The sequence below is a fragment of the Spermophilus citellus genome, assembly GCF_964194105.1.
Source record: "Spermophilus citellus genome assembly, chromosome: 2".
NCBI lineage: Eukaryota > Metazoa > Chordata > Mammalia > Rodentia > Sciuridae > Spermophilus > Spermophilus citellus.
In genome coordinates this window covers 34,300,685-34,322,601 of record NC_138183.1, presented here as the reverse complement: position 1 = coordinate 34,322,601, position 21,917 = coordinate 34,300,685, and the positions used below count along the sequence as shown (strand labels likewise).

At 55.1% G+C, this 21,917-nt stretch overlaps 1 protein-coding gene across 1 annotated transcript in view; it reads right to left on the bottom strand.

The window, feature by feature from the left end:
- The window catches only part of CORO2A (coronin 2A), a 50,845-nt gene extending 28,928 nt beyond the window's left edge, over window positions 1-21,917 (bottom strand). Inside the window, exon 1 of the mRNA XM_081279753.1 lies at window positions 21,826-21,917. The gene's annotated coding sequence lies outside the window, so the exon portion shown is untranslated. The remainder of the gene's footprint in view (window positions 1-21,825) is intronic.

Genomic DNA, 21,917 nt, shown 5'->3' with positions numbered 1-21,917 from the left:
CGTTAGCAAGACCGTAGACCTCGGCTTGAGAGAGGTCGGCAGAGACCATGAACTAATAGAGTGAACGCCTAATCACACAGGCCCCTCACCTTGTCTCGGTCGTTGGCTGAATATTACCCCTCCTAGAGTTCATCCTGATCCTGACCTTCCCCCCAAACTTGACGGCAAAGCTCCTCTCTCACTCCCCCAGAATTCTGAACAGAGCTGGGTGGTGTGGCACACACCTCTAATCCCATCGATTCAGGAGGCTGAGACAGGAGGATCACAAATTCAAGGCCAGCCTTAGTTTTGCTTAAAAACCCTTGGCAATTTAGTGAGACCCTGTCTGAAAAAGGAAAGGCTGGGATGTAGCTCAGTGGTAAAGTGCCCTTGGGCTCAATCCCCAGCACCAAAAATGAAAATAGGATTCAGAAAGGGGCTCTGACTACTCAGACGTGGGCAAGGTGGCCGGCTCGGGTTGCCCACCCTTGGGAGTCAAGGCCACCCTGCTGGGCGCCCAGGCCTCTGCCTCCCCCAGCTTCTCACGGAGCCTTCCTGTCTCCCCAGCAGAACGGACGCCCATCTCAGCTGCCTCTCCTGGGTGAGGGCTTCATCCACAGTGGTCTCTGCCAACCTGGGGCCAGGCTCTGGTGTCAACCATAAATCCTGGGCACAGAGTGTCTTTATTTTGGCCACCCAGAGGCCAGTAACAGGCCTAAAGTGACACAGTAAAACCAGGGAGCTAGAAACGAGGGTCCCAGTCCACAGGGCTAGTTTCCCTCCTTCCTTCAAAGTGAATAAGGAGGCCGACCCCGTCCCTGTGAGCTGGGGTTGTGGATGGTTCCTGGAGCGCAGGACATTGCAGGACAACAGAGACGAGTTGGTCACTCCACCACATGTAACCACCCTGTTACATCCCCAAGAGCCCTGACTTTGAAAGCCTTGCCAATGAAAGAGAAAGTTCTAGAATTGGTTTCCTAAAGAGGCCAACATCTAGCTGGGCACGGTGGCCCACGTCTGCAATCCCATTACTTGGGAGGTTGGGGCAGGAGGGTCACAAGTTCAAAGCCAGCCTGTGCAACTTAGTGAGACCCTGTCCTAAAATAAAAAAGGGCTGGGATGTGGTAGAGGGCTGGCCTCGAATGCACCAAGCCCTGAGTCCAGCCCCAGCCTGTGAAACAAGACAAAATGGAAACCGACATCCTGAACCACAGATCAGAGCATTCCAAAGCCTAAATGCGCACGCAGGTTTGCACAGGGTGGATTCAATCATCAAGCCTCCAGGGTCGGCTGGGTCCTCATTCTGTGTCACGCCCTAGGCTGGGTGCAGGTCTGGAGGGTCAGATGATCAATTCTGTCACTGCTGTCCACCTGTTGACCCCTCTCGGGGAAATGGCCAAGTGCAGGGAGAGATGGGATGGTGTGACCTGGAGGACTGGGGCCTTGGGTGGTTTGCCAGATTTGCACATCAGAATCATTTAAACGGCGACACTGGCTGTGGGGCCAGACCCAGCACTCCTGCAGCTTCTGGGGGATCCCAAGTGCATTAGGCTAAAGGAACAGAAACTTCTAAGCGAGCAATGGTGCCGCAGTCTTGGCTGGGCACAGAATCACAAACCACTCAAGCAGGAACAAAACTTTATTTTTGAAAAAGCTGCCAATACTCCGTAGGCGCCTACCAAACCGCTTGGCCGGGGCCCCCGGACCTCCCCCGGAATTCCCTCCTACTATCCTTCCCCAACCAATGGGAACTCTCCAGGAGTCCCGTAACATGAGTCCCGTAGCAGGCCAAGGTGAACAGCAGGAGTCCAATTTCCATATGAATGTAAATCTTAACATAATCATATCATCTCAGTGGCTAGCTGGCGTCACTTTACAACCAAAGGTGCCATGCATCATATTATTTGCTTGTGGCTCCTAGCATCTGCCCCCTTCTGTTTAATTAAGCAGCAGGCAATGTGGCTAGGGACCGTGCCTGGTAGGTTGTCCAATTCAACATATGGTTCTTACCCGTCATGGGAGAACTGACCTTTAGGCGTCAGCTTGCTGTCTTAGGTTGAATCCACTGCAATCAGATCAACCCGTCACTGACTACCGGTCCAGCATTCAGCCATGCTTGTGGATAGGCCTATGCACCAGTGGGGGGGGTGAGGTTCTTGCCTCACCTCTGTTGGCGCCCAAATTTTGCCTTGGTGCCAGTGGGGGGGTGAGGTTCTTTGCCTCACCTCTGTTGGCCCCCAAATTTTAGACCATCACTAGTAGAAGGGAGGAGGATACAGAAATGCCACGACACCAAGCCAATTGATGGCTCCTTTGGAAAAATTGCGTCACTGGTGACACCATCAGCAAAGATATGCCAGGATTACCACACAATGGGGTGGCTCTTAAGGGGGAGGCCCCCTCGGCATCATCACGGGGCCACCCCTTAGAAGTGCAATGCTCAGTCCCCACAGCCCGGGCGGGGCGGGACCCTCCTGGGGCACTGACCCCTCTGGGGTCATCTCTGAGCTGCAGTGTAATGGGTTGGTCGGGCTGGGAACACCTGAACCCAACGGCCAACCTTAGCATCACCGGAAGAGGTGACCTCCCGGGATGTGCCCCAGAGTGCGAAGCCCCACTGATGAAGTCTCTGCTGTGACCACACACACAGGCACGGAGAAACGGCTCTAAGCACAAGGATGGGGTTGGCCAACTCAGGAAATCCCACCCATCGGGCTCAGGGATAGGGGCTGCCCTGCCTGTGCAAGCCCTGGGTTCCAGCACCAGCATCAAAAAAAAAAAAAAATCCTTTCCATCAAATTCTGGTTAATAACATTACTTCAAAATGGGCCAAAGAGCTAAGCCTATAAAACTCTTAAAAACAGGGCAAAAGCTTGGGGACGGACTGGGGTATAGCTCAGAGGCTGGGCGTTTGCTGGGCATGTGCCAAGCCCTGGGCTGGACCCTCAGCACTGGAAGAACAGAAGCTTCAGGACCCTGGATCGGCAGTCATCTCCTAGATAGGACACTTAGGCACAGGCAGCAGCAGCAACAGAAGCAGACAAATTGGATTTCGTGTGAATTAGAAACTTCTGTGCATCAAGGACGTTATAAAAGAGTAAATTAGCATCCGATAGAATGGGAGGAAATATCTGCAAATAATGTCGTTTTTTTTTCCTTTTGATTTTTTGGTACTGGGGTCTGAACCCGGGGGTATTTAACCACGGAGCCACATCTCCAGCCCCTTTTTATTTTTTATTTAGAGACAGGGTCATGCTGAGTTGCTGAAGGCCTCACTAAGTTACTGAGGCTGGCTTCAAACCTGCCATCCTCCTGCCTCAGCCTCCTGAGCTGCTGGGATTACAGGCATGCACCATCAGGCCTAGCCTGCAAATGGTATTTCTGGTAAGGTATTAATATGCAGACTAGACACAGCACTCCTAACACTCAACAACAAAAACCCAACAATCTGAAAAGGGCAAAGGACTGGAAGAGATATTTCTCCAAAGAAGATGCACTAATAACCACTAAGCATGAAATAAGCTCAAGGCCACTAATTATCAGAGAGAAGCAAATCAAAACCACAATGAGATGTGGCCACTCACACCCATTAGGACAGCTTCTGTCAAAAAAACACAAAGTCAAGTGCATATCTTTGATGAAGATATGCAGAAACTGGAACCCTTGGGCACTGTTGGTGGGAGCCTGAAACAGCAGAGCCACTGTGGGAAGTAGCTGCTGGTTCCTCAAAACAACTAAGAATAACATTATCATAGGAGCCAGCAATTCCCCTCTGGGTGTTTTTTTTTTTTTTTAAGTCCTGGGGATTGAACCCAGGGGTGCTTTACCACCCTGGCCCTTTTAATTCTTTGAGACAGGGTCTCACTAAGTTATTAAGGCTGGCCTCAAACTTGTGATCCTCTTCCCTCAGCCTCCTGACTCATTAATATTACAGGCCTGCAACATCCCACCCCATAGAAATCAGGGTTTTGAAGAGCTGTCAGTATACCTGTGTTCATAACCGAATTATTGTACTGTCTAAAAAGAGGAAGCAAACAGGTGTCCATCAAGGGGTGAAAGGGTAATTAAGCAAGAGCTAGTACAGACATACAGTGGAATATTAATCAGCTGTGAAAAGGAAGGAGATTCCACAACGTGCCACAAGATGGACAGACCCTGAGGACATCATGCCAAGTGCAAAAAACCAGTCACAAAAAGACCAGCACTACTGAATCCCACTTCCATGAGGTAGTCAAAGTCACCGGGACAGACAGTGGAATGGTGGCCGGGGGATGGGAGGAGGGGGGGGGGCGAATGGAGTTATGGCTGAATGGTTCAGAGCTTTCATTTTACAAGATGGGAAAGTTCTGGAAGGTGGGGTGACAGCTGCACAACGTGAATGTCCCTGATGTCACTGAGCTGCACGCTCGGAATGGCCAACGTGATGTGAGGCAGATGTCACCACAGCAACAAGTGTTTTAAAGAGAAGATGTGGGTCCCTCAACAGACGACGAGGGACGAAGAAAGGCCACAGACCTGAAGAGACCGAGCAGATAAGAGTCCCTGCAGCCAGCGCCACGATTGTGGTCACTGATGATCCTGAGGAACTGTCCCCTCCCAGGTGGGACAGCAGCATGAGGCTCTCTTAGTCAGCAGCCGGCCTCCCCGAGGTCGGGGAGCGCGTGGCAACGGCGTGGACGGGGGGGTGGTCCCTCTGTCTCTGTGGAAAAGACTGAAGTGAGGAAGAGGCAGGGACCCCAAGGTGGCCCGGGCGCCACAGCCTGACTGCAAGGGTTTACATCCTGGCTCCAGCCTGCTCTGTCCAACACGGAAGGTTCTAGACACATGCCCTCCAAAGTGAAAACTAATTAAAATCACATGAGAGGCTGACTGCAGCTCCTTGGTCACATCAGCCACGTTTCCCAGCACCCAGCAGCCCCATGTGGTCACGGGATACAGCATGACCACGGTCCTCACTGCAGCAACTTCTGCTGGACAGCACCGCTGGGTCACTTCCTGTCTCTGCCACATTCGATGATTTACTTAATGCCTGCTTCCTTACCAGGAACCTCAGGTATGGTGATAAACTACAGAGAACCAACGCCACTTTTATCACTTACACGTGTTAAGAAGGTTCCACGTGTGAACTCAACCCTCACAGCAGCCCCACAAATACGATCATCATCCCGTGTTTTTTTTTTTTTTTTTTTTTACAGATGAGGAAACTAGGGCACAGAGAGGTGAAGAAGCTTGCCCACCATCAAACGTGAAGGTGAGTGGATCAGGGTCAGGACCCCACTTTCCCATAGGCTGTCCTAATGATTAAGCAAGGGAGGGAGACTTGGCGCATACTTAGTGCTCAACACGTTAGCTAGCAAGGCTGTTTGTGGTCCTAGTGGTTACAGGACACTCAGATTACATTTAGGATGTGACCGGTACAGTTATGTGCTGATGGCCCAACATTTTGGGGGTCAGAGTAAAAGAAATCCCAAGTCAGAAAGTGCAAAGCACTTCCCGTCCCCTGCTGCAAAGCAGTTCACCCCCGCGTGGCCCCCAGGGCTTGCCACTGGGTGAGGAACAGACGCCCATGGGTCAAGAACTCAGAGGGCCAAGCTAGGCATGGTGGTGCGCACCTATAATCCCAGCGGCTCAGGAGGCAAAGGCAGGAGGAACTCGAGTTCAAAGCCAGCCTCAGCAACTCAGCGAGGCCCTAGACAACTTAGCAGACCCTGTCTCAAAATAAAAAAATAGAAAGGGCTGGGATGTGGCTCAGTGGCTAAGCACCCCAGGTCCAATCCCCAGTACCAAAAAAAAAAAGAGGAATTCAGAGGGCCAGGCTGCTCTGTGTGCCCTGGTCCTGGTGGACGGGTGGGGGTGAGGGGTGGGAAGCCTTCTGGCTTCTCCTTCAGCACAGCCCAGGCAGGGGGACAGGCTCAGCTGCCCAGGACCCTGACTGCCTCAAACGTCACAGTGCAGGCAGAGCCATCTGCGGCCAGCAAAGGACAACAGTCCTGTCTCCAGGCCTCACAGGCCTCTGCCCAGCTCCCGCTCCCCCCCCCCACGACCCCCCCCCCCCCCAGCCCAGGCCTCCTGCAGGCCACAGGAAGCACAGATGCAGCAGCCAGGCAGAGCCTCTTTCTCCCTGATGAGATTAGGCCTCCTCCTGACATCTGACACTGTCCAGGGCCAGCAGCCGGGGCTGGCACCTTCGGGACGGTCTGCTCCCCCGCCAGCTGGCCCCTGCTGCCTACCTCCCCTCAGGCAGGGGTCTGAGTGGCTGCTCTTTCTCCCCCACCGTCCCCAGGCCTCCTTTCTTGTCCTTTGCCCAGGTTCAGAATAAAGCTCTCAGCTGGACCTGGGTCGGAGGCTGGACCTGGGTTGGAGGCCCGGCCGCCCCCACCTCCCATCTGCGTCTCCTCACATCCGCCAGCATCAGGCTTCCCAGGCACCATCTTTGCTCCCGCTCCTTTCCTGCCTGGAACCACGCAGGGCAAGTCCTTGGTTGGCACTCAGCTGGGCTCCGCGGCTGCCCCTTCCTCTGCCCACCTCCAGGGGGCCTCTCCACCCTAGAAGGCCCACCCTCAGATTCAGGGATGTGGCCCAGGGCTGGGAGAGCGAAGCCCTGGGTTCAAGTCCTGCACCCCGCATTGGTCCCAGCAGCTCAGCACGTGCATCTTAAAAGGAGTCCTGATGTCTACACTCCTGGGGGGGGGGGGGTTCTGGAAGGGTCAATGAGATTAGGGGGGCAAAACACCTCGCATGCGTCTGGCCTGAGCCCTCCGTGGAAGGACGCTCCCCTCCCCCTTCCTTCTCTGCTCCTGGGTTTCCTCTTTGTCCTCCACCTGCCCACCCAGCCAGAGGACAGTCTCCCAATGGCCCCACCCTCGTTCCTGGGAGCCCAGAGGCAGCCAGCTCGGCTCCTGGCTGGAGCTCTCTCTCACACCACCCCCTCTCTCAGACCCTCCCCTGGGCACTGAAAACCAGGGGCTGGAGCTGTCCTCACAGCAAGCCAGCCAGGCAGCTTGAAGTGTCCTAATTCTGGCACCAATTTGCTCTGTGACCTTGGGCACATTTCACACCCTCTCTGGTTTTCCATCCATACATTGGCCATACCCCTGCCCACCTGTTAGGATGAAGATGTGCTGGGGGCTCTGCAGCCTGCAGGTGCCAGACACTCCCGAGACCCACTGGAGCGGCAGAGCTGTCCGCCTGTCAGCTGTTCCTGTCCTTGGAGGGATGGTCCCCTGGCTGTCTGGACCTTCTGGAGACACAGCACAGAACTTCTTCCTGTTTATTCCCCAAATGAAGCTCTGACCAAAACTCCAGGTTTATTGCCCCACAAGCTCCTTATCTGGGAGTTTCGAGCAACAAGGGTGGCGGGTGGCAGGGGGTTCCCAGGACTCCAGCAGGAAGCTGAAAACCTGGAGGCTCCACTTCCTGCTCGCGGTCCACTCCCTGGTACAGAATGCCCAGAGCTGTCTTTGAACAGGGAGGGGCACTGAGGCCCAGAGAGGGAGCAGCGGGCAGGGCCAAGGCCCTCGCAGCCCCAGCCTGGGGAGGCCACTGGCCACAGCCCTGTGGACCCACCATCTGCCTGTTTCAGGGACTGTCAGCCCAGAGTCAGTCCCACCGGGCTCATGGGAGCCCTCTGAGTCTGGCACCATGGTGGGCACTGTGGGGCAGAGACAAGGGCAACCCAGACAGGGTCACCTTAAGGATCTTTAGTACACAGACAGGTCAGTGGGGAGCCAGCAAGCTCCGTGCAGGGCGAACAGGGCGAGCCACCCAGAGCTGCAGCTCAGCAGGGGAGGGGAAGCTGGGTCTGAGGGCCCTTCTGGGAGGGCGCGTTTGAGGAAGCCTGAGCCCAGTTGTGCAGCCCTGGCATCTGGCCATCCGCAGTGTGCAGAGATGGCCCGGGGCTTGCAGTGCATGGGGTGAGGGTGGGAAGCTGGTGTCAGGGCCAGGGCCGGGAGCCACCGCTGGACAGGGGCTGGGCGAGGGCTCTAATGCCAGCCGAGGAGTTGACACTTGAGACAACTGAAGTCATCAGAGTTGGTAACTGGGGCATAACGTGGTCGGCGCTGAAATGAGTTCAGCCCTTGCCATTAACAAGCCTGGGAAGGATTTTCTCGCTTGGGCTTTGGGCTGGGATCAAGGAGGAGATTACAGTGGGTTTTGTTTTGTGCCTGGCTCTGATTGGCTAGAGGTGCTCTGGAGCAGAGTGAGGAGGAGGAGGAGGACTCCAAAGGCTTCCTTGGTTGGCCTCTGGAGGGAAGACCTGTGCCTGCCCATTACTGGAGTCCCCAGACAGGACCCAGGGCCTGCAGGCTCCTGCAGATGCCGGGCAACACCCACCTCCCAGCCCAGCCCAGCCCACACAGGAGGATGATGGGAAATTCTCTTCTGCTTCTTTCACCTGCTTATTACCATGGAGATAAATGCCGCTGTTCAACTTAATCAATTCCCAGGGGAGGGGCTGCAGCAGCTGGTAGGAAGGAGGGGAGGAAGGAACTCCTCCAGTCGCCAGCCTTCCCAGCCCCCCCAAATCTCTTGCTCAGGCTGAGCCTGCAGGCCGGGGAGGGCAACGGCCCACGAGGATTCTCCTAAAATTGTAAGTGCGGACGCCAGGGCTTATGAGGATGAGACGAGCACAGGAGAGCTGTCGGTGGCCCTGTCTGCTGGGACAGAGCCAGCTTCTCATTATACGTCTGCTAATGCTTCACAGCATCGGGTAACACCAGAGACCCTGGGATGGCTGATTACCACCTGGCTCATCAGACCCCACCCTCCAGCTTCTGATTCAGCAGGTCGGGGCGGGGCCTGAGCATCTGGATTTCTAGCAAGTTCCCAGGTGTCCACCAAGCAGCAGGTACCAGGACCACATCCAGAGAGCCACTGCTGTCCAGCCCTGCGTCTGATTAGCAAAGTCCCTCCTGTTCACGGCTCTGTTTACTCCTCACGACCACCCCGTTTCACAGATAGCTCCAGACCTCATCTCAGAGTAGCACAGTCACTTTTCTGAGGTTGTGCATCCTGTAATCAGCTGGAGCCCACAGTCCAGACTCCAGATGCTCAGGAACACACAACCACCTGCTGACTCGGAAGCTCTTAGGCTGATTCTTGGCTCACTGTCTTTCAAATATTCCCCTCCATAGCTAAATGGCCTGCTCACAGCCTGCACTCAAGAACTGGGTGTCCAGTCCTCCTCCTCGGGGGATCTGCAGCCCCTCCAGCCACAGCTGGGCAGCCCCTGGGTGGACAGTAGGCAGGTGCCTAAGACCTGCGCTGCAGAGGCAGAGAGATCTGGCTACGGATCCAGACTCGCCTCGAGGTCTGGGCCCTGCCTCTCAGCAGCGGTTGTGATGCACCAAGGATCTCACAGAGCCTCAGCCCTGCCATGTAGCAGATTCTCAATAAGTGGTAGCAAGCAGTAGGTCCCAGGCCAATGAAGGATCTGGGTGTCTTTTTTTCACTTTTTATGGCCCTGGGAATTGAACACAGGGTCTCACACATGCTAGGCAAGCACTTTTACCACTGAACTACTACATCTCCAGCTCTATTAATTTTATTTTGAGACAGGGTCTATACTAAGTTGCCCAGGCTGGCCTCACACTTGTGATCTTCCTGCCTCAGCTTCCCGAGTAGCTGGGGTTACAGGTGTGCGCCACTGGGTCTGACTCTGAGTATTTTATTTTATTTTGGTACCGGGGATTTAACCCAGGGGTGCTTAACCACTAAGCCACAGCTCCCCCACCCTTTTTATATTTTATTTAGAGATGGGGCCCCTGATTGCTTACTCCCCCAGAGCCTGCCCCTGAGGACACGCCTGGGTGACCTTCCCCCAGGCCCAGGCAGAGGGGTGGCTCTTCCCACCCACTTCCCTCTTGGTGAAGGAAGGGGTCCAGCTCCAGTCACCTCCACCCCAGCTTACTGTGTGACCCTGCACCCGTCAGCACCCCTTCAGCACCCCTTTCGGGGCCCCCTAACCCCAGGCTATAGAATGGGAGTGAGTATCCTGCTCCTCCTGTGGCTGCAGGGACAACTCAGGCCAAAATGCTCGTTTGATTGATGACAGAGTGTGACCCCAGGAGAGGCATCTGGAAAGGCTGGGGAACCTAGTTGGGAGCCCCCCCCCCCTGCTGGGCTCCCACAGGTCACCTGCACACACCTGGGTTTTCTTATCTGCACATCAGGGGACGGTGACAGTGAATGAGTTAACACCTGTGAGCGCTGGAACCCTGCCTGACACAGGGTAAGCTCCGACTGCATACCTGTTAAATAACAAAACTCAAAACAAGGACATTAACGGTGACTTCTCTTGGGTCCCCTCGGTGAGCTGGGCCTGCCTGAAACTCCTCGACATGCGCCCAGGTTGCAGGAACATTGAGCAAAATGATCGTGGGCTCCGAGCAGGGCTTAAACTGGAGCAGGGTCTATGTTCAATTATTTCCCATCAAAGCAGCTAAAGATTGGGGGTGGGGGTCATCCACCCCCAGAGGCAGCAACTCCCCCTTAACTAGAGGAAAACAGAGAAAGCCCGTGCCCACCTCCAGTGATCAGTGCTGATCCCACTGCTGAAGCCCAATTCTTACTGAATCTAATTTTCCCTCAGACTCTCTTCTCCTATCTCTCAAACTCTTACCTGAAAGCAAAAACCAGATACCATATCCCGGAGTCGCCCAGGGTCAGGGACCCAGGTGGGCACCTTGCCCCCGTTTTTATACCTTTCTATCTTACAGTCAGAGTTGGGCTAGTGATGGGAACTCACCCCTTTTGGGGAAGAAGGGCCCAAGTGCTGAACTGCTTCCCCTTCCCATCTCCCCACTGCCTCATCTCTCAGCCACATCTGTTGCTTTTGCCCCGTAACAGCCTTTCGCACACTGACCCTGACCATGTTCCCAGCATGGCTCTGCCTGAGGATGGGGTATTTCTCGTGAGACTCAGTTTCCCTCTCCTCCTGTCTGGCTGCCTTCCCACAGTGCGCCAAGCTATGCCCACCTCATCCGGATCCCAGAGCACACTCAAGCCCTCCAGGCTGAGGACCACTCAGCAGAGCCGGTTCCCAAAAGGACAGCAGCTGCCACCCTTCAGAACAGTAGCTCTCCAGCCCCCCGGAAGGCGGTGGAGTGAGCGTGCCCAGGACAGAACCAGGGACAAACCCAGGTCTCCAGCCTGGGCGTCCGGGGGCCTCTGAGACATGGAACACAGTTTCCTTTCATCCTGTGCCTGGATCCAGTACCAAATATTTTGCTCCTTATCTGTCTTGCTGTAAGAGTGGAAGCTTGTTTGTGGAGGGACAAATTCCAAGGGTGGCCAGGAGAAGAGAAAGGCCTTGGAACTGAGAGGTGGGGGGCCTCCCCAGGTTCAGGCCTTAGAAAGGTGAACCGCTTCCCCAGAGGGTGGCTTGGGATGGAAAGGTGGGGCTCCGGAGGGTCAGGAGAGAGGGCAGCCCCCAGGTCTCTTCCTCTGCCTCACAGTCCTGCAGAACCGAGCCGGGTCACCCGCAAAGAAGAAACCAGGAGCCGAGAGCAGGGAGCTCTGAACTCTTTTGATCATTTGCTCCTTCCAAAGGGAAAATGAATCGGGCTTGCCCCGCCCCGCCCCCCACAATATTCCATATTATCTACCAGCAACGCCATCAGTGGTCTCAAGACACAAGCGAGACCTCACCATTATCCAGAGGACTGTCAACCTGAATGTCAAAGAGCGTCCCCCAACCCCCCCCCCAAAAAAAAAAAGTGAAATCTCGGGCTGGCTTCTCATCAGACCTTTTTCCTGTCTGGTGGCCAGTGAAGACCAGGGTCCACTGTCGAGTATGCCTGTCCTCAGGTGCCACACGATCGGGACGACCAACCCACAGGTTTTCAGCAGGAATCTTTCAGAAACCCTGGTCCATTTTGTGAGGGATAGTGAGGAGTGGTCAGTCAATCTGTGGGTCCAACCTGGGTTAGTCTGGATTCACCTGGATGAATGAACCAGGTTAGGGTGGGGGCCGGAGACTTGTGGACCACATGAGATATGGCTGCCTGACGCCCTCACGGGAAGGTGACAGTCAGTGTGTCCACACCTGACCCACCTCAGACACGGAGTTCTTTCCTTGTTTGTGGAGGGGGGGGGTCACATGGCGCCTGCCCCCTAGACAGCATACCTCACCCTGGGAGCCCCGGGAATAGACAGTGGGAATGTTCAAGCTGCAATAGATGGGAGACACCCACCCGTCTACCTGTCACTTCACAGGAAGGGCAAGGACCCCAGAACGGTGCCACCTGTCCACGGTCACCTGGCTGGTCAATGCTGGGCTGGGTGCAGTGGCGCATGTTTGTGATCCCAGCAACTTGGGAGGCTGAGGCAGGAGGATGGCAGAGTTCCAAGCCAGCCGCAGCAACTCAGTGAGGCCTGGGGACATGGGATGTGGCCCAGTGGTTAAATGCCCCTGGGTTCAATCCCTGGTACAAACAAACAAACAAACAACCCGTTCTGGATGCAAAAGCAGGCAGCCCCTGGGCCCTGGCCGGCTCTGTGCCTCTCCCTGTGGCTCTCTGAGGAGCCGCTGCTTCCTCATCTGCAAAATGGGGACTAGTCAAACCCAGCTCTTGGGCTGCCGCTTGTCTGCCCTCAGTTCCCAGTGACACTCTGGAGGGTTCTGCTTGGGGGCCTGAGACCTGGGTGGTCAGTGGACCCTACAGGACTTGGCGCCCCTGTAGTTCAGGGATCCCGGGGTGCCCACTCAGGCTTGTGAAGGGCACTGTGGACCAGCCAGGATCCAGGGGTGGCCCCGTGGCCTCTTCACCTTGTACCCGAAGCCGGCCCATCACTAACCCTATCCTCCAGCTCTCTCAGCCCGTCCACCTAGTCCACCCCCACGGCTGGGACCACTGCGTCTTATTTGGTCACTGGGTCTTAGTCATCAAGCCTCTTGCCCCAGATCTTTTCAAAAGATGAAAATCTGAGCAAACCACACTTCCTGGCCAGGGCTCTACTTCTCCAGCCTGGCCTGTTGCCAGGGATCTAAGCTACAGACACATGATGCTTTTAATTCCTCAAAGGTCCCCTTCCCCCAGCCCCAGGGCCTTTGCACAGGCTATTTATTCTATCAGATGCCCCATCCCCCAGCCTCAACTGCTCACTCCCTACTCATCCTTCAGAGCTCAGCTCAACACTTCCTTCATCAGCGCAGCCTTCTCTTCTGACCCTGGGCTAAGCATCCACTTTGCGATCTTCACTCCCTCTCTGCCCCAGGTTTTGTGGGACTAGACAATTCCTATCCAAGTCCCCTCTGGCCTGTGAGCCTGTGAAGGCGCATCTGCTCTGCTCTGCTCTGTACCCCTAGCACTGGGGCATGCACTTCACGCGCAGAAAGTGATCAATACACGAACAAAGGTCCTATTCAAAAAGCCAAATTGAAAAATAGCGTTTTGGGGATTGAATGAATGGGCCGGTCGGGGCAAGGTTCCAGGATGGATGTGTGGGGTGGATCCCTGTGGCCTTCCTCCAGGGTGGGCCAGAGGCCAAGCCACTCCTGGGAGTGCTCAGAACAGAGGCTGGTGAGAGCCTAGGAGCCCTGGGCTCCTGCCTGATGTTATCTCCCGCCCTCCTCAGGCTCCTGCACCTGCCACTCGCCCTCCAGGCCACCAGAGCATATCTGAACTGGAATGGTCTCCTCTGCCGTGTGAGCATCTCTTCTTCCAAGGGCCAAAAGTCAAGCATTTGGCAGGGGGCTCGGGGTGAGGTGAAATGAGGAAGAAGAGGTAGAATCTAGTAAGAACAGGTTCAATCCTAGCTTGGCCTCTTGGGCTGTGTAGCCCTTTGAAAGTCACTTAACCTTTCTGGGCCCCTGCTTTCACACTTGTAAAAAGAGAACAAGAATCTCTAACTAGGGCTGCTGTGAGGATAAAGTGTGGGAATCCACCTCAGCGTCTAGGTGGGGCCTGCCACGTGTCATGGGATTCCAAAACACAGTTTTTCCATCTTGGCATTTCTGAAAAAAACTGGGATGTGACTTACAATTTGCTCTTTTTTCCTGCTTGATGGATTATAAAATAACGGATGGAACCCAACCTTCAATGAACGGTGACGGCCGCTTGTCTCTTTACTTCCTCTGCAGAGAGGCGGGATGGGGTGTGAAATCCCCAGGGGCCAAAGACCCAGAACCTCCCTGCACAGAGCTGACAGCCTCCTGGGATCTGGCATGGCTCAGGTCCCTGAGGCATTGCAGATCCAAAGGCTCAGGCCCCTGCCCAGGCTGGTGCCCACCTGGGTCTGCCCAGTCCAACTCAGCGGGGCACCTGCCTTCTTGCTCTGACCCCATGCTCTTGTGGATGCCGAGGGCCCGGGCGTTCTGCTGACGACGCTCTGGATGCAGCCCACCTAAACCCGGACCTGGTGGTGAGAAGAGCCCTGGACCCAGCCCCAGAGACCCCAGAGACCTCTCCTCCAGGGGGTTCCTCATCAAGCCACCGGGCTCTGCCCCCAGCGTTCCGAGAGGCAGGCACTGAGGATGCCATCCGGGGCTCGCCCGGGTCCTCTCACCTCCTTCACCTCCAGCCTGGTGATGTCAGGCCGGCCGGAGTACCACGCCACCTGCCCTTCAGCTGGCTGTGACCTATGCTGCGCATATACATCGTGCCAGATTCTGCATCGGGGCTGCGGCTCGACGGCAGAGCACTGGCCTGGCATGTGTGAGGCCCTGGGTTCGATTCTGGGTACCGCATATCAATCAATGAATAAAATAAGGGTTCATCAACATCTAAAAATAAATAAGAAATACGACGACAACTGTGTCTAAAATTCCAAAACATAGACAGGACTGAGGAAAACACCTGCCGATAACCAGCTTGATACCAGAACGTGTTTTTCTATATTCACATCTGCAGAATAAGTATCTATTTTTTCCCATATTTGAACCCAAACAGGCTCATGACACACGTCTACTCTTTCATTAGCTTTTCCAGTTAACTGGACACCTGGGACCTCTCTTTAGGTCCCCTATGACCCGTGCTCCCTCCCTCCACCTGACCTGACCCCACAGCCCCCTTCAGGCGGGTCTCGGAGGCAGGGCAGGGCCTGGAGGGTGTCATGGACACTGTCCCCCATCCCCAGCAGATCTGTGATCTGTCACTGGATCTCAGTCTGGTCCCTTCAAGCAAGGCCACACCCTGGCTCAGAAATACTCTGGAGCTCTTAAATCAAGGGTTGTGATGTCAGAGGCGGCTGTCGGTCCCTGTACATTTGGTTGTAGGCGTTTCACATCAGATCAGAAGTCCTCCTGCCCCAGATGCTGGCCTGGTATTTCCCTCCCCCCAGCCTCAAGGGCTTCAGAAATCACAACAATGAACAGGTGCCTGGCATTTTACAGCTCATAAGAATGCTTCCATGCCCTTTATCCAGGTTTAAGCCCTACGACAACCCGATCAGTTAGGCAGAGCAGGTATTCATTATCCCCACTTTACAGAGGAAGAGACTGAAGGTCAGGGAGGTGGAGTGATTTACCCAATGTCCGTCCATGTTTTCCTCCCCTCCATGGGGGTCCGACTACAAATCCCAGACAACCCCAGGCATCGCATTCTGCAGGGACCCTTCCTGGACCCCTCGCCCCAGGCTGAATGTTTCCCTGCGATGACTACAGCTCCCCAGTAAGCCCTTGAGGGCCAGGGGGACAGGTCCGGCTTACCTACACCCACCCTCCCAAGCAGGGAGAAACCTCGGCGTGGGTCACTAGGGTAGAGATCTCGATCGTCAGTAAGGCCGGAAGTACTCTCCCCCTTTACCATGTTACGGATGAGGACACCAAGGCCTAAAGAAGGGGTAGGACTTGCCAAGGGAGCAGGCTGGTGGCAGGGCGGGGTCTCCTTCCTTAGCAGGCTGGGTCCTTTCGTTCCGCTGTGTCCCTTCTGGTCTGCAATTTTGGACTCCAAACCTCTGCTTGAGGTTCATTTCTGTCTTCTCTTGCACTGGCCGGGCCCTACCTGGTGCAGCCAGGTGTGGTTGGAGGGAGGTTGGCAGGAGGCTCTGTCTTCAGTGGGCTCAGTCCCCCAGCCAGGACACCTGGGGCAGCCTCAGGAACAGCCACAGGAGCTGACCGGGCCACACCCAGGCAAAGCACTCACATCTCCCTCCCGCCTGTGGCTGCTGCCATTATGATGCCACTGTGCAGGGAGGCAGGGGAGACTGGCCCAGGGCCACTAGGCTGAGCCAGGGCTGGAAGCCTGAGCTGCATCCCTGGCACAGGCGCCCCAGGAGTTGGCTGGCACAGAAGCCAGAAATAAATGCACAGTCAGAGTACAGGAGACATCTCCCAGGGGCCAGTGGCCTTGGCAAAGGCCCAGAAACTCCCTCCCCTTCACCTGGCCACCTCCCAGGGCTGGCTGAGGGCTAAGACTCTGGGGCTCAGGGAATCTAGGCTGCCCCACAGTTCATAGCACTCTCTGTGGGCAGCCACCTGCAAACCGTGGGCTGGAGGCCAGGATGGACGCAGCTGTCACTCAATCTTGAACAAGTGCTCGGCTCCTAATTTCTTCTTATGGGATTGAGACCTCCTGTATTTGAGTAGGTGACAGGTACTGGGCAAGGCCCTGCCTTCCACGGGCCTTACCTTCCCTTCCTGGGGAATCATGCTGGGAGTGGGACGGCGGGAGGTGACCTTCTGGGTTTCGCCTCCAGTCAATAAAGCACAGCATTGGAAATCCTGGACACCGGGGGCAGATGACATGGGTGCAAAAATGAGCCCCTGGACAGGCCACCCAGCCGGGGACTCATCTGTAAAATGGGGACAATAGTAGAAAAAGACTGAAAGTAAACACTTTCAGTGTTTATATTGTCTGGAATGAGAAAAGATCTGGGAAATTTATTTTGTCTGTTTTCTTATCCTTTTCTAAAAAGTCTCCATTATCATGAAGGATTGATAGTCGAAAAAAACAAATGTACTTTCTTTATAAGTTAACTTTATTGAAATACAATTTGTATACAACATAATACACCTGTTTAAAGACGGAATAGAAATAAATAACAGTATATTCCCTGTGTGTTGCATGAGGATGGTGGGTTAAAATCTTAAGACTTCTTGGAGCAGAAGTGTTAATAGGAGTTTAACAAGCCCTGAGCCAGCCTGCTGTCCTTCTTCCAACCCAGCCCACCTTGGCCCCCCAGCTGCTCCCCTAGGACAGATGCAGCAGATCCCCTGTCCCCAGGACCACCACCCAAGCCCACGCTCACCACTCTGGGCTGGACTATGTCCACAGTCTTCTCTCTGCATCCTGCCTCTGTTCATTAGGGGCTGTGACAAAACGCCATAAACGGGTGACTTGTAAACAACAGAAATGCATTTCTCAGAGTTCTGGAGGCTGAAGTCAAGACAAGACGGCAGGCTCTGTGTCTGGCTGGGGCCTGCCTCCTGGTCACAGAGGATGCTGTCTTCACGTGGCAAAGGGGTGAGGGTCTCCTGGGGCCTCTTTTATAAAGGCATTAACCCCATCACGAGGGCTTCCCTTCGTGACCTACCTCCCCAAGATCCCATCCCCTGGCACTGCCACCTTGGGCTCGGGATTCCAACACGATTTTTAGAGGGATGCAAACACCCAGAACACAGCAACCTCAGAGGAATCACACTAACATCCAAGCGTGGCCATGCCCCACCTTGTTCAAAAGCCTGCCATGGCTCCCCATGGCCCTGGACCAAAAGCCCTAGCTTCTGTGAGACCGTTTCAGCAAGTTACTTAACCTCTCTGAATCTTTTTCTTAACTGAAAAGGAGGGATACAAATAGTGCCTCCCTCAGAAACCTGGAGGATTCCATGCTGAACCTGGGGCCGGTTCCCGCGATCTTTACCCACGGCCTCTCTGACCTGGCCTCCCTCCCTTCCTCCCTCCCTCTGGTCTGTCTGCTCTTCTTTGAACGGGTCAGCCATGGTCCTAGCTCATGGTCCTTTGGCACTGGGTCTTCTCTCCACTGGCAGGCTGCTCCCCCAGAAATCAGTCCAGCTCACTCCAGCAAGCCTTCGCCCCAAAGGCACCTTCTCAATGAGCCCCCAGACCACCCTGTTGAAAACCACAGTGGAAGCTCGGCCCTGCTCCGTCTCATTTCCCCGGCTCTAAGTACCATGGTTCTTTGCTGCCTCTTCTCCCTGTCTGATCTTAACCTCCTTCAGGGAAGATCTTTGCTGGCCTGTTTTGTTTACCGTCAGACCTTCGCCCCTAACCCCAGCACCTAGAAAATTCCTAGCACAATGGAGGTGCCTAATAAGTATTGGCCTGAATGACCCAAGGGGTGGTGGGAAGCCCTTGGGACAGAAACAGGCAGGGAGGTGCTGCATGAGTGGACATCCCCATCCTCAATGTCACCATTGATCCCTGGAGCAGGCTCCCAGGCCCCTCCTCCTCGACTTCTCCCAGCTCATAATCACACCTTCCCCGTCCCTGCCGCACCCTGCGCATCTCCCAATTATAGTAAGGAACGGTAATTACATCTTTAATTATATCTTTTTTCACTTAGGCTGAATCAAGTGAAATTGCTATTTTTTTTTTTTTTTGGTAAGTCAAAAATGGTCAGATATTGTCTGGTTCACATCATTTATAACCCAATAGGCTTCCCACAGCACCTCAGGGCCTGGCACAGGGGACACCTGAAAAATGTTTGCCCATCGGAGTGAGGTCACTTGGCCCTCCAGACCCGGCAGGATGGCAAAGCTTTGCCTGCACCAGCTACAGACGGAAAACGACAGAGGGAGCGTCTGCCTTATCCTGGGTCTTCCTGAGAAAGGCACCCGCTCTACCCAAGCTCCGGCCATTAGAAAGCAGCAAAAGTGTCAGGCATGGTGGCCCACACCTACAATCCCAGTGGCTCAGGAGGCTGAGGCAGGAGAATTGCAAGTTCAAAGCCAGCTTCAGCAATTTAGTGAGGCCCTAAGCATTTCAGGGAGACCCTGTCTCTAACTAAATAAAAAAGGGCTGGGGATGTGGCTCAGTGGTTAAGTGCCCCTCAGTTCAATTCCTGGAACCAAAGAGAGAGAGAGAGAGAGAGAGAGAGAGAGAGAGAGAGAGAGAGAGAGAGAATGTGTGTGTGTGTGTGTTTAAGGCTGGGCTGTCCCTGGTTGCCACCTGCTCACTGCTCCCTTCAGTAACAGACCCTGCTACAGGTCTTCACTAAGTCTAACTCCTGGGTTGCCAAAGCTGAAACAAATCCACCCACCGCTAGTCTAGGCCCATTGCACAGCTGGGAGAAACAGGTCCAGGGAGGGGCAGGGACTGAGCTAAGGTTAGCGGGCGGGGGGAGAGGGAGAGCCCACCCTGGAATCTACCTCACTGACTTTAGTATCACCGCCTTTCTTCTGGATGGCACTGCTACACCACCCAGTCTTTGGTAAGGCCAGCTTTTACTCTTGCTACTTTTTAAGGTGTCTTTTTCAAAGGAAATGTTTAGGAAGCCTCAGGTGATCCATGGGGAGTGGCTTTACCACAGGACAGCTTCTTACAGATAACAGCACCACCTCTGTCTCTCTCTAGTTCCTTCCTTTAGGGTAAAGTCCCTAAAGGAGAAGCCTAGGAACAAAGGGCAGGCAGGATCATTGTCATGGACTTTTCTAACAGCCTGCCCGTCACCCCACAAGACCAAATGCCACAGGTGGCTCTACAACCTTACGGGCACAGCTATCCTTTTATATTACTTTTGCTAATTTAAATTGTTTGTTTGTTTGCTTGTTTTTTTTTTTTTTAAAGATACACTCTAGTTTTGAAATTAGGATTCCTGGACTAAGTGGAAGGTTTGTTGTAAAACTTCAACCAGTGACATCCCCTCCAGGGACAGGGGACACTCATCTTTAAAATAAAGCGGTTGAATGAGATGGTTCCTTAAGGCCCCTTTCAGGTGTGATATTCCATGGTACATTTAGAAGGTATTAGTATACAGCTGGGCGTGGTGGCGCACACCTGCAATCCCGCCTTGCCACTCAGGAGGATGAGGCAGGAGGGTCACAAGTTCAAGGCCATCTGGGCAATCCAGCTAGACCCTGTTTCAAAATAAAAAGGAAAAAAGTCTGGATATGTAGCTCAGTGGTAGAGAGTCCCTGGGTCCAATCCTTAGTACCAAAAATAAATAAACTAAATAAAAAATAAGTAAAAAGAATTAGTATGGAATGACTTTTTAACAACCAGAATCTGCCATGCTTCCAAATCAGGAAGAAATGGCTTGAACCAGCTGAGCAGGAAAACGGGGCCCAGATAAACACTTGTGTACAGAAGACAGGAGACTTAGGTAGCACTTAGGCCCGTGGGTTGGGGCAAGGCTCCTGGGACAGCATGTATACTTAGTCTGCTTTTACGAGGGGATAATAACACTCATCCGTGGTCCAGCTCCAAGTCCTGGGCAGCTCCATCCAGGCCACAGGGCAAAGTCAGATCACTCCACTTCAGCCCTGGAATCCCACTGCCCTCGAAATATGCCCCCATCCAGCCTCTGAACACCTGAGGTGACACAGAGCTCACCACCTGCTCAGAAGCCCCTCCCTTTTTATGGCCTCAGGACTCCTGGGTGACAGGCAGGTCATGAAGGGGACAGGAGAGACCGGAAGTCTGATTTCCAGAAATTTCTGATTTCTCAGATAGAAGGGTCTGGAGAGGGGTTAGGCTCTTCCTCTCACTCCAGCTTTCTCAAGAGATCACAGGAGGTGCAAGGAACTTCAGGAGGCATCAGAGATGCACAGGGGGGTCCACACAGCCTGCTGGGGCCAGAGCAGACACCTCAGGGCTCTCTTCTTGCCTTTGCTCCCTTTGCCTCTGACCAGAGAGGCTGCTGTGCCCGGGCTGTTCAGCCTGGTGATGGCAGATTTAAGGGATGCAACCACTGCCTCAAGGTGAGGAGGGAGGGGTCAGATGGTATCCTTAGACCCCTAGCAAGACCAGCAGGAGGGACAGTGACTGGGAAGCAGATCTCCACTCAGTTTGCAGATAGTGACCTCCCCATCCTCAGGAGTGTGCAACAGAGCAGCAAGACCTTGCAGAGGGATATTACAGAGGGGCTGGGCCCATGCCAGAAGTCTACACCCAGAGAGCCTGGAACCACAGCCCCTCTGTCAGGAGCTCTCTCCATCACTCCCACTGAGACACGGCACTCCCTGTGCTGTCACTAGGATCCAGGTGTGGCCCTGGACAGAACTGGGCTCCGACAGACAGCCAGGGCATGGAGGAGTCCATCCTATCCCATTTCCTACATGCAGGTGGGTGTCTGCGTGGGTTTGGTCAGGCAGCTCTGTGGCTGAGTTCCGGCCACCTCCAGTCTCAGACGACGAAGCCAGTCTTGGCACGCACTCTGCCCGCCCCACCCGCATGCCCAGGCCGGCGCGACAGGGACCTGGGGATGTCTAATCCCCCCACTGTTTCCTGTGCAGGGAAAGTGAGGCCCAATCCGTCATCCAGCCAAGAGAGGGAGGGTCACGACTTGGGTTCAATGGGGCACCCGGGCCACAGCAGGGGCCTGTCGGGACCGGCTGGCCGCGCCCAGGGCGAGCCGCCTCGCCGCGGGAGGGAGGGGAGGGAGCGGGCGGGCGGTGCAGCCGGTGCCCGTGCGGGCCGCAAGCCGTCGGGACCCGCACCTAGGGGCGGCCGCTCCCCACAGCCCGCCAGGGCAAGGGCCACGTTGCGTCCGCTATCTCGATGGGGAAACTGAGCCAGGAAAGGCACAGGGCTTTGTGCAAGGTCACGCGGAGGGGCTGGTAGCCCGGTCTCCGCGCCCCGCCGGGTCCCCCGCGGCGAGCCAAACCCAGCATCCCTCCCTCTCCCGGGGCTGCAGCCGGAGGTGCATCGCGCACGTCCCGCCCGACGCCCCAGCGCGCGGACCGCGGAGGTGCGGCCGGCCGGCCACCGGCGCTGGCCACCCTACCTTGCTGACTGCCGCGCAGGTGGCGGTGGCGGCGGCAGCGTCCGGCTCCTGCTCCGCGCTCCGCGCCACCCGCCGAGTCCCCGCGCGCAGCA